The sequence below is a fragment of the Felis catus genome, chromosome E2, assembly GCF_018350175.1.
Source record: "Felis catus isolate Fca126 chromosome E2, F.catus_Fca126_mat1.0, whole genome shotgun sequence".
Taxonomy (NCBI): Eukaryota; Metazoa; Chordata; class Mammalia; order Carnivora; family Felidae; genus Felis; species Felis catus.
Window position 1 is genome coordinate 14,718,910 of NC_058382.1, and position 9,234 is coordinate 14,728,143.

Below are 9,234 nucleotides of genomic sequence, written 5' to 3' on the forward strand. Positions count from 1 at the left end.
CCTGTTCACATCTGAAGATCTGGATCCAACCTAGTCAGACTGAAGCCACCTCACTCCAGACTTTTCAGTTATATGGACCAATAAATTCCTTTTGGGCTGATGCCAATTTGTGTTTCTATCACTTGAAGTTGGAAGAGCCTTGACTGCTCCCATACAAAAACAGAATTCACCACTGCTCTGATCTCTTTGTCATTGTGCGACAAAAAAATGACTCCCTGCCTTTGAGGAAAGACACTAGAGGGGAATTCCATCGGAAAAGTTCTCAAACAGCCCAACTTACTGCTGCCATATTTGCTCTCTAAGGGACCAAGTAAGCTTCTGTGGAAGCATCTACCAATCCTGGAGGGTGGAAAATAAAGCCAAAATTGGCTAAGAGGTTTTAGGAAAAATTACTCACTAGGCTCCCTTCATTGGCTTCAAACAAGAAGCAGCCCACAGATAGGAGGTGCCTCTGGAGCCAGCTCTCCTCACTTGGAGCCAGCTCTCCTCACTTGGTACCAGCACTGTGGAGTCAGATGTAGCTGAAAACGGGGCTCTCCTGCTGACACTTACTTGCTGTGTTGACCTCTGGCAGGTAACTCAGTTTCTTCCTCAGTGAGGCTGGTTATAAGAATGAAGTGGAACAATGTACGTAAAAATACCTACCATGATGCTTGGCATGTCTTCATATACCATATATCGTGTCATGTGCCAGGCCCTATGCTAACAGCTTTCTGTGGGTGAGTTCATTTAATTCTGAAAATAATACATACACTATACCTTACACATATATGTGACATACGCATATATTACACGCACATATGCACATATACATGTATAACACTATTCTCATTTTACAAATGAAGAAACTGACACACAGAAAAGGTTAAGTCACTTGTCCAAGCCTACACACAGCTAAGCTGAGATTTTCAAGGTCAAACAGTCTGGTTTTAGAACCCTTGCTTGTTCCTAAGAATATTATAGCCTCCTGTAAATTCCCTTCCATTGCCTAGAAAAGTTGGGTAACAGGTACACCCATTAATGCCAACATCTCTGGATGAATAAGGGGGTTCTATTAGCCTTCCTAGCCATTCCTAGCCCTTCTACAGCACACGCTGCAGTTACCTAAGGTTAGTTACCTAAGGTTAACTCACCATCCTGACCTGAGCAAGAACAAGAGAATGTCAGATGCCAAGGGAGCTCAACTTCTCTTTTGTAAAAACTAACCATTATTTTCAGAAACTCCTGAAGTATGTACACAAAATATGCATACTATTGCCTCAGCTAAGAATGAGGCTTTTGTACGAACAGTCCTGGGGAAGGGAGGGAGAGGAGTGGAGAAGTCAGGGGGGCCTCCTGGAAGATGAGCATAGCCTAGGAAGCTGTGGGAAACCCTGGAGTACAGAAGCTGGTTCCCTCTCCCCTTGCCCCCATGTATTGCTCCCTTTCACTCATCCCACGCTTACAGGTGTTGACCCTTCCCCACTAAAACTCTATCTTTAGCTTTTCCCTTTCTCTATACTTGTATCCTCTCACTTGGATGTAATCAACTCCTATAGATTGAACTATCATCTCTCTGTGGACAACAAAGAATTTCTTAAGTCATCTTTGACTCCTTTTTCTTCCATACAATCTAGTCATCTGGTCTCGATAATTCTTTTTTCTTAACGTTGGCTAAACATGCTATCCTTTTTCTTTCCCAAAACTCAAGTGGCTCTGCGACCAGACTGTCTGGGTTGGAAACAGAATCCTACCACTTACTACCTGTGTAACTTTGGGCAAATGATTTCACCACGCTGTGTCTGTTTTCATTTGTAAAATGGTTTTAATAACACTACCTACTTTCATAGACTTGTTAGCTACTATCATCATCTTGTCACCAATCCCATCAAGTCCTGTTTTCTCTATACACCAAACATATCTATTTCTCTTATTTTTTACTACCATCACCATATTCAAGTCACTATCCTTTCTCATCTGGACCAATGTAATGCCTCCTAATCCACCTCCTGCTTCCATTCTTACCCTTGTTCTCCTTGCAGAAACCAGTGAACATTCTTAAACAAACAAAAAAACCCAAAAAACAAAAACAAAAAAAATCCAATCATGTCACTGTCTTGCTTTAAAAACCCTTTAACAGGGGTGCCTGGGTGGCTCAGTTGGTTGAGCGTCTGACTTAGGCTCAGGTCATGATCTCGCAGTCTGTGAGTTCGAGCCCCGCGTCGGGCTCTGTGCTGACAGCTCAGAGCCTGGAGCCTGCTTCGGATTCTGTGTCTCCCTCTCTCTCTGCCCCTCCCCCACTCATGCTCTGTCTCTCTCTCTCTCTCTGTCAAAAATAAATAAACATTAAAAAAAAATTAAAAACCCTTTAACAGCTTCCCAAGTCTCTTAAGTGAAAATATAAATTCCTTACCATGGCCTACAAGGCCCTACATGATCTAGCCTCTGTCCCCTCTCCCTCACACTTGTCTCCTTGTTGTTCCTTGAACACATCTCAGGGCTTCTGCCCTTGTTAACCGCTCTACCTGAAGTTCTTCCCCAGATCATCACATGGCTGGTTCCCTGTCTTCAATTAAATCTGGATTCCCGTGTGCCCCAATCTTCTTCATCTCCCCAGTAAAGAGCCTTTGGTCTGAAACACTGAAATCAAAGGCTGCAGCTCTTCCAGAAACGCTTAGATTGTAAGATCCATGGGGGAAGGAAAGACTGTGACTGTATTATTCACTGCCATATATTTAAAATTTTTTTTTTTTATTTTATTTTAGAGAAAAAAAGAGAGAGCACATGAGGAGGGGTGAGAGGGAGAGAATCCCAAGCAGGTTCCATGCTCAGCGTGGGGCCCGGAGCTCAATCCCATGATCTTGGGATCATGACCTGAGCTGAAATCAAGAGTCAGATGCTCAACTGACTGAGCCACCCAGGCGCCCCATTACATTTTCAATTCCTAACCTAGCACCTGGCACATAGCACATCCTGAATAAAATATCTGTGAAAAAATTTTCCACCTTGCAGCAGTCCTTTCTCCACCTAAAACAATGTTTAGATTAAAATGCCTTACTCCAAGATCATCCCACAACTTGGTGCCTTCACATCTTTCAGGTTATCAGTCTCGATTGTCACCTCCTCAGAGGCCAATTCTGACCTTGAGTATAGTGGCCACAGGGACCCTCTCTTCCATACTATTGTTTTAATTCCTTCATAGCATGTATCACTGATTTCTTTTGTATGTCCTCTCCACCCACCCCCTTCAGAAGGTAAGGGCCATGAGTTCCAAGACCTTGACTGTTTCAGTCACTGCTCTATGTCCAGAACCTTAAAAAGTGCCTCCATAAATTGTTTAACTGCTGGAGTTGAGACTTGCATACTCTATATACTGTTGTTCTGTAACTTGCTCTCAATCAGACTGTATTCAACAAATTTACACTAAAATAAAACAAAACAAAACTTTACCCAAAGTAATTTACTTAACTCTCTCAAAGTTCAGAGTCCTGAAAACCCAAAGCTGAGGTACAGGATTGAATACCACTACTCCTGGATTCCATTACCCTACCCTGAGGCTATCACCAAACCTGGCCAGTCACCTCTTCCCTGTCTCTCTCTCTCAGTGAGATCCCAAAGGAAAGTCTGGTTGGATGGGATTAGCCATAAACTCTCTCTGGATCCAAACGATCACAGACTGGAGAATGATTGAGGCTAGAGAACAAGCAAGGAGGGGAACGAACGGCCACCAATATCAGAAAGCTCATGGGATGGAATCACAGCAACCTCAGTTAGCAAGAGAATTAATTCCAGGGTACAGAACTCCAAACATGTCCCTGAGGATCTTCTGTTAGTATTTCACACTTATTCAGGGAAGAAATTGTTTTCAAACGGGGGCTTTCGGGAAAGAGTTCTCTTTCCACTAAGGGTGTTGAGGTAGGATTAAAGCGTAAGGTTGCTGAAGGCCATCTCTGTCACCACAAAGTAGAAACTTGTTGAGGATGAAGACACTCCTTGTAAAAATGGGCAGAGATTACTGAGAAGATTGTTTTAACTCCTGGATGAAGCTAAGACTGAAGTCATCCTAGCTCTGGACTTTTTAATAACACAAGTCAATTACTTCGTTTTTTGATTAAACTAGCTTGAACTAAGGTTCTGTCGTTTATGTCTTTAGAGTCCTGGCTGACGTGAACCACTTATTTTTTTTATTAAAAAAAAATTTTTTTTAACATTTATTTATTATTGAGAGACAGAGAGACACAGAGCGTGAGCAGGGGAGGCGTAGAGAGAAGGGGAGACATAGAATCTGAAGTAGGCTCCAGGCTCTGAGCTGTCGGCACAGAGCCCGACACGGGGCTCGAACTCACAGACTGCGAGATCATGACCTTAGCCGAAGTCGGTCGCTTAACCAACTGAGCCACCTAGGTGCCCCTAACCATTTATTTTTGATAACACTGAGCACTTATATGCAAGACACTGTTTTAGCTACTTCATGTGTTAACTTATGTAATTCTTATAATAACTCTAGAACATAAGATACCATTATTACTTTCATTTTTTAGCTGTGAAAACTAAGAGCCAGAGAAGTTAAGTAGTTGTCTAGGTCACAAAACTGGTAAATGACAATGCAGGACACAAATCCTGTCTGGCCCCAGAGTCTGCATACTTAACTTATACTATGCTATAATGCCTCCTCATTGCACCCAACCCTACCTGAACAGAAAATCCAACTCTATGACTCATGGCACTATCATCTTGGGATGGACAGGGTCCAGAAACCTTCTATTTGTGCCACCTGTCCTCAACATTTATGAGGTTAGTTGTAGTTTACCTAGCTCGTAGGATTCCCTATGAGGAGCATGAGATGAGAATACATGTGAAGCATTTAAACAGTAACTGGCAAATAATTACTCAATAAACAGTAATCATCGATATTATCACTCTACGGGTCACAAGAGTATAGCTGGCAAATATAATAAAGATGGAAGAGATCTGTTTTCTTTCATCTCTGTCCTTTAAGTGAAGAGAAGAGATGCCATGAGTGGGAGATGAGAAGCCCTTCTTATCTTTGACCTATTGCAAAGCTGTTACCTCTGCCTGGAAGACCACTCATCATTGTCCCAACTCCTGTGGAACACCACCGAGCCCAAATACCACCTTTTCCATGACGTGTCTTTCCAGATAAAGGGCTCCTTCTTTCACTGCCAAATTTCCACAGCATATAATCTGTACCTCATGTTCTGCCCTGTGTACCTGCCCAACCCCTCTAATGTACTGTGAGCTCACTGAAGGCAGGCCCCAGTGTTTATCCTATGATCTCCATTTCCCCTTCTTGACCCCAGAGAGAAACAGAATCCCTTGGAGAAAGCTGAGAGCCCCAGACTTATAAAGGCTGAGGGAGGCTGACAGGCCAATGAGGATGGGGTGAGGTAGGTCACCAAGCATAGGACCTAAGGTAGCTCAGAATCAGGAGGGAACACAAAGAAAAGTCCCTCAGATAGCAGTGGGTGGGGCACAGAGCTTCTTCTAGGAGGAGAGGCAATGTGCGCTGGGTACAGGAAGAAGACAGGAGCGGGTGGGGAAGGTGTATACAGCCTGAATGGGGAGTGAGATCTGAAAAACTTAGAGATTTCTGGCCAAATGCAGAAGAAAGAGCTACCCTTCTCTAATGATTCCCAATAACTTACAGAAGGCAGATCCCACTTTGTGGGATTCAGAGAGAAACAAGACACATCCCAGTACTTTCTAAACTTGCAGCCCAATGAGGGTGAGTGGACAAGTACTTGAACAACTAAAGGGAGAAGGTGAGTAGTGCTCTAGAAGGGAGGACTCCGGACAGTAAGACACAGAATGAAAAGACCTGAAAGTGCCTTTAAGGGAAGGTGCCTATGCGGTGAGGAACACATGGAAGATTGGAGATGGACACATGTGTTGAAGGAGACAGCAATTTGAAGCGAGAACACCAAAGGCTGGGGTATGGTGTGCAGGGGAAGCCAGAAGGTGAAAGTGCCGAGGAAGACCTGAAAGGAAACTATTCAAAGGTAGAATATGAAGTAATTGCTCAGAGGATGGGGTAACCTTTCAGGGTAGCCAGAATCCTTCCAAGGAGGGGAAGAAGACTTCCTGGACGGCGGATATTTCCCATAGGCGACTCTTGGGAAAATGAGGATGGGCAGCAGTTCGGAGGCACACCCGGAAGCCTCTTTCAGGGGGTTTTCTGTGGGGGAAAGGGAAATCCTCTCACAGGACAATCATTCTCAAACTTGAGCATGCAGCAGAATCACCAGGAGGGTTCCTGAAAACATTGCTGGGTCCTACGTTCAAGTTTTCTGATTCTGTAGGTCTGGGCTGGACCCGAGAATGTGCGTTTCTAACCAGTTCCCAAGTGATATCGGTGCTGCTGGTCCAAGAACCACACTTTTAGAACCACTGCTATAGGGAAAGGGATTTTTTTTTTAATGTTTATTTTGGGGGAGAGAGAGAGAGAGAGAGAGAGAGAGAGAGAGAGAGAGAGAGAGAGAGAGAGAAAGTACAAGTAGGGGAGGGGCAGAGAGAGAGGGAAAGAGAGACTTCCAAGCAAGCTCTGTGCTGTCAGCGTGGAGCCCGATGTGGGGCTTATCTCACAAACAGAGGATCATGACCTGAGCCGATATCAAGAGTCGGAGGCTTAAGTGACTAAGCCACCCCGACGCCCCTAGGGGAAGGGATTCTTTAGCGAGGAGGCCCTCAAAGGGGAAAAGGAAGGAGAAGGCTGATGAAAGGAAAATGGGACGAGTCCTCAGGAAGTCTCTAAGGAGGGTGTTAAGGGTCGCTCAGTCTCCAAAAGGAGGAGTCTGTGAGGAGGAAACCTAAGAAAAAAGGTCTCTGAAGGTTGGGATTTCAAGACCTGAGGCTGTCTTTGAGGATCTTTTTATTAAAAGGAGACATGGAGGCTCCTGGAGGGGAGAGGACTGGAGGATGTTGGCGGCCTCTGAGGAGACAAGGAGGCTCAGATCTGAGAGGGACCTCTAAGTTGACTTCAGAGGAAAGAGAACGGAGGAGACGAGAGGGTGCAAACAGGGATTCTAAAAATGGCGAATCGGATAGGGTCCTGAATGGGGATGCCACAGAAGGAAAATGAAGGGATGTTCCAAAGAAGTCTGAAGAAAGTGCTGGGGATAAGGTTGCTAATACAGGGCAATTTCGACGAAAGTTCTCTAAAGGGCGTCTGCGGGAGGTGTGGCTTTCTCAGAGAGATCTTGGATGTACTGGAGCACGATGACAGGGGTCTTTTCAGGAACTCCTCAGAGAACTCAGATGAGGAGAAACCTCTGAGTAAAGTCTTCGAAAGGGTATAATATGGGAAAGGTGGGTCTTCTGAGTGGAATGGGCGACTGTCAGGGCAGAGAGCTTTTCAGAAAGAATTCTGGGAGTTTCTAAGAGCAGGAGCTCAGTCATTTTGAGGGAAGACTGAACGGGGAGGGGGGTTCTAAAGGACCTGAGAGAACCTGTGAGGAAGAGTTCAGGGAGGGAAATCTCTAGGAAAAGTGTCTTAGTATAAGGCAGGGGGTCTTGGAGCAGTGATTCAAGGGCTTCTGAGGGGGGTGCTAGAAGGGTCTCTGGGAGGGATTTCAAGGGCTTATCTCAATAGGAGGGCTTGAGGGGCTGCTGAGGTCTCTGAGAAGATGTGAGGAGGTCTTGAAAAACTGCATCTCACAGAGGTCATGAAGAGGGTCTTAAGGTTTAAGGGGTTCAAGGAGGTCGGGGGGGGGATTTTTAAGGGTTCTCTAAGGAGGATTCTAGAGAATATCAGAAACTACAAGGGACTTTTTGAGAATCCTGAAGAAATCTCTGCAACATGTGGTGTAGTTTACTGGGAAAGATTTGGGATACATAAAAGCGGTTGTGGAAAAGGCTTCTGGAACATGGGATCGAAATTCTCCACAGAGATTTCAGTGAACCTCTGGAGGAGATATTTGGGATAAGTGAGGGAGGCCTGCGGGGAAGATTCGTAGGGTATGTGAGGGTGATCTCTAGGGCATTTTGGGGTGGTGAGACTTGGGGGAACAGAGGTCTTTGGGAGAAACCCTTGGGATCTGTGGAAGGATCCTAAGGGACGACTCCATAAAGGGGGAGTGTGTCTGAGAGATGGCTGGTGTGTGTGTGTGTGTGTGTGTGTGTGTGTGTGTGTGTGTGTGTATGTGTGTTTGTGTGCGCGCGCGCGTGTGTGTCGGGGGGAGTCGTCTGGGTGACTTTTGGGGACCTGAGGACATCTCAGGGAGTCTCTGAGGAAGTCTTTCAGGGTACACTGGGGACGTTCCAAAGGACATGGTGGCGGGGAGGGGGCTCAGCGATTTGGGGGGCCACGAGAGGAACGTCTCCCAGGCGATTTCTGGTACGGAGGTAGGTAGGAGGGAAAATTCTCGGGGACGTGTGACAAGGAAGTCCGGGCAGATTGTGGGGATATGCGAAGTAGGTGTCTGGGGGAGATTTCTGGAATGTGCGGGGTCTGCAGGGGCTCTCCGGGAGACTGCAGGAGATTTTTAGGGCTTACGAGGGAGGCTCGGGGAGGAGATATGACACACATTGTTGGAATAGACGAGGAGTGGCCTCCGGGGAATATTTCTGGACGGAGGAGGAGGATGGGGGATCTGGGGCCAGAGGAGGGGTTCGCTGAGGAAGATTTCCAAGACCTACGCCGGTGTGTGGACAGGGCTGTGGGGAGGTAAGGGGGGGGGGTCTCTCGGAAAGATTCCGGGCCGGAGGAGGGGTGCGAGTTTCCAGGGGGCTCGGGGGCAGGTTTCGGGGCGCCGTGGGAACGCCCTCCTGGGAGGTGTCCGAGGCAGACCTGCGGGGGGTGGGGGTCGCGGGGAAGGTCCCCTGGCCCGGCCCCTCGCGGTCCCCAGGGTGTGAGGAGGGTTTCGGAGGGAAGCGTCCCAAGCGGCCCCGGCGGGCGACTCGAGGGTCGGGGCCGGGGGATTCTCTCGAGGGCCGGGACCCCCGAGGCCCGCGCTCGCCGCCGCCCCGCGGCTCGGGGTCCCTGAGGGGGCGGGGCCGCCCGCGCGGCCTGGGGCGCCCTGAGGTGAGCCCGGCGCGCCCCGACCCGCCGCCGCCCCGCCGCCGCCCGGCCCTGCCCGCGACTCACCGCCTCGGCCTCAGCCGCCGCTGCCGCCGTTCGGGCCTCGTCGGGCCCCCGCCGCCGCCGTCGCCCCCTCTCCGGCCCGCGAGCTCCCCTCCCTCCTCCCGCACCGACCACCGCCGCCGCCGCCGCCGCCGCCGTCGCGCTGCGTCACCGCG

General features: G+C 48.1%; 1 protein-coding gene across 2 annotated transcripts in view; it reads right to left on the reverse strand.

The window, feature by feature from the left end:
* Nucleotides 1-9,205, reverse strand: part of SAMD4B (sterile alpha motif domain containing 4B) — a 38,623-nt gene extending 29,418 nt beyond the window's left edge. For both annotated transcript variants that reach the window (XM_045046881.1, XM_023245402.2), the window contains exon 1: nucleotides 9,083-9,205. The gene's annotated coding sequence lies outside the window, so the exon portion shown is untranslated. The remainder of the gene's footprint in view (nucleotides 1-9,082) is intronic.
* Between the last annotated feature and the right edge of the window lie 29 nt (nucleotides 9,206-9,234).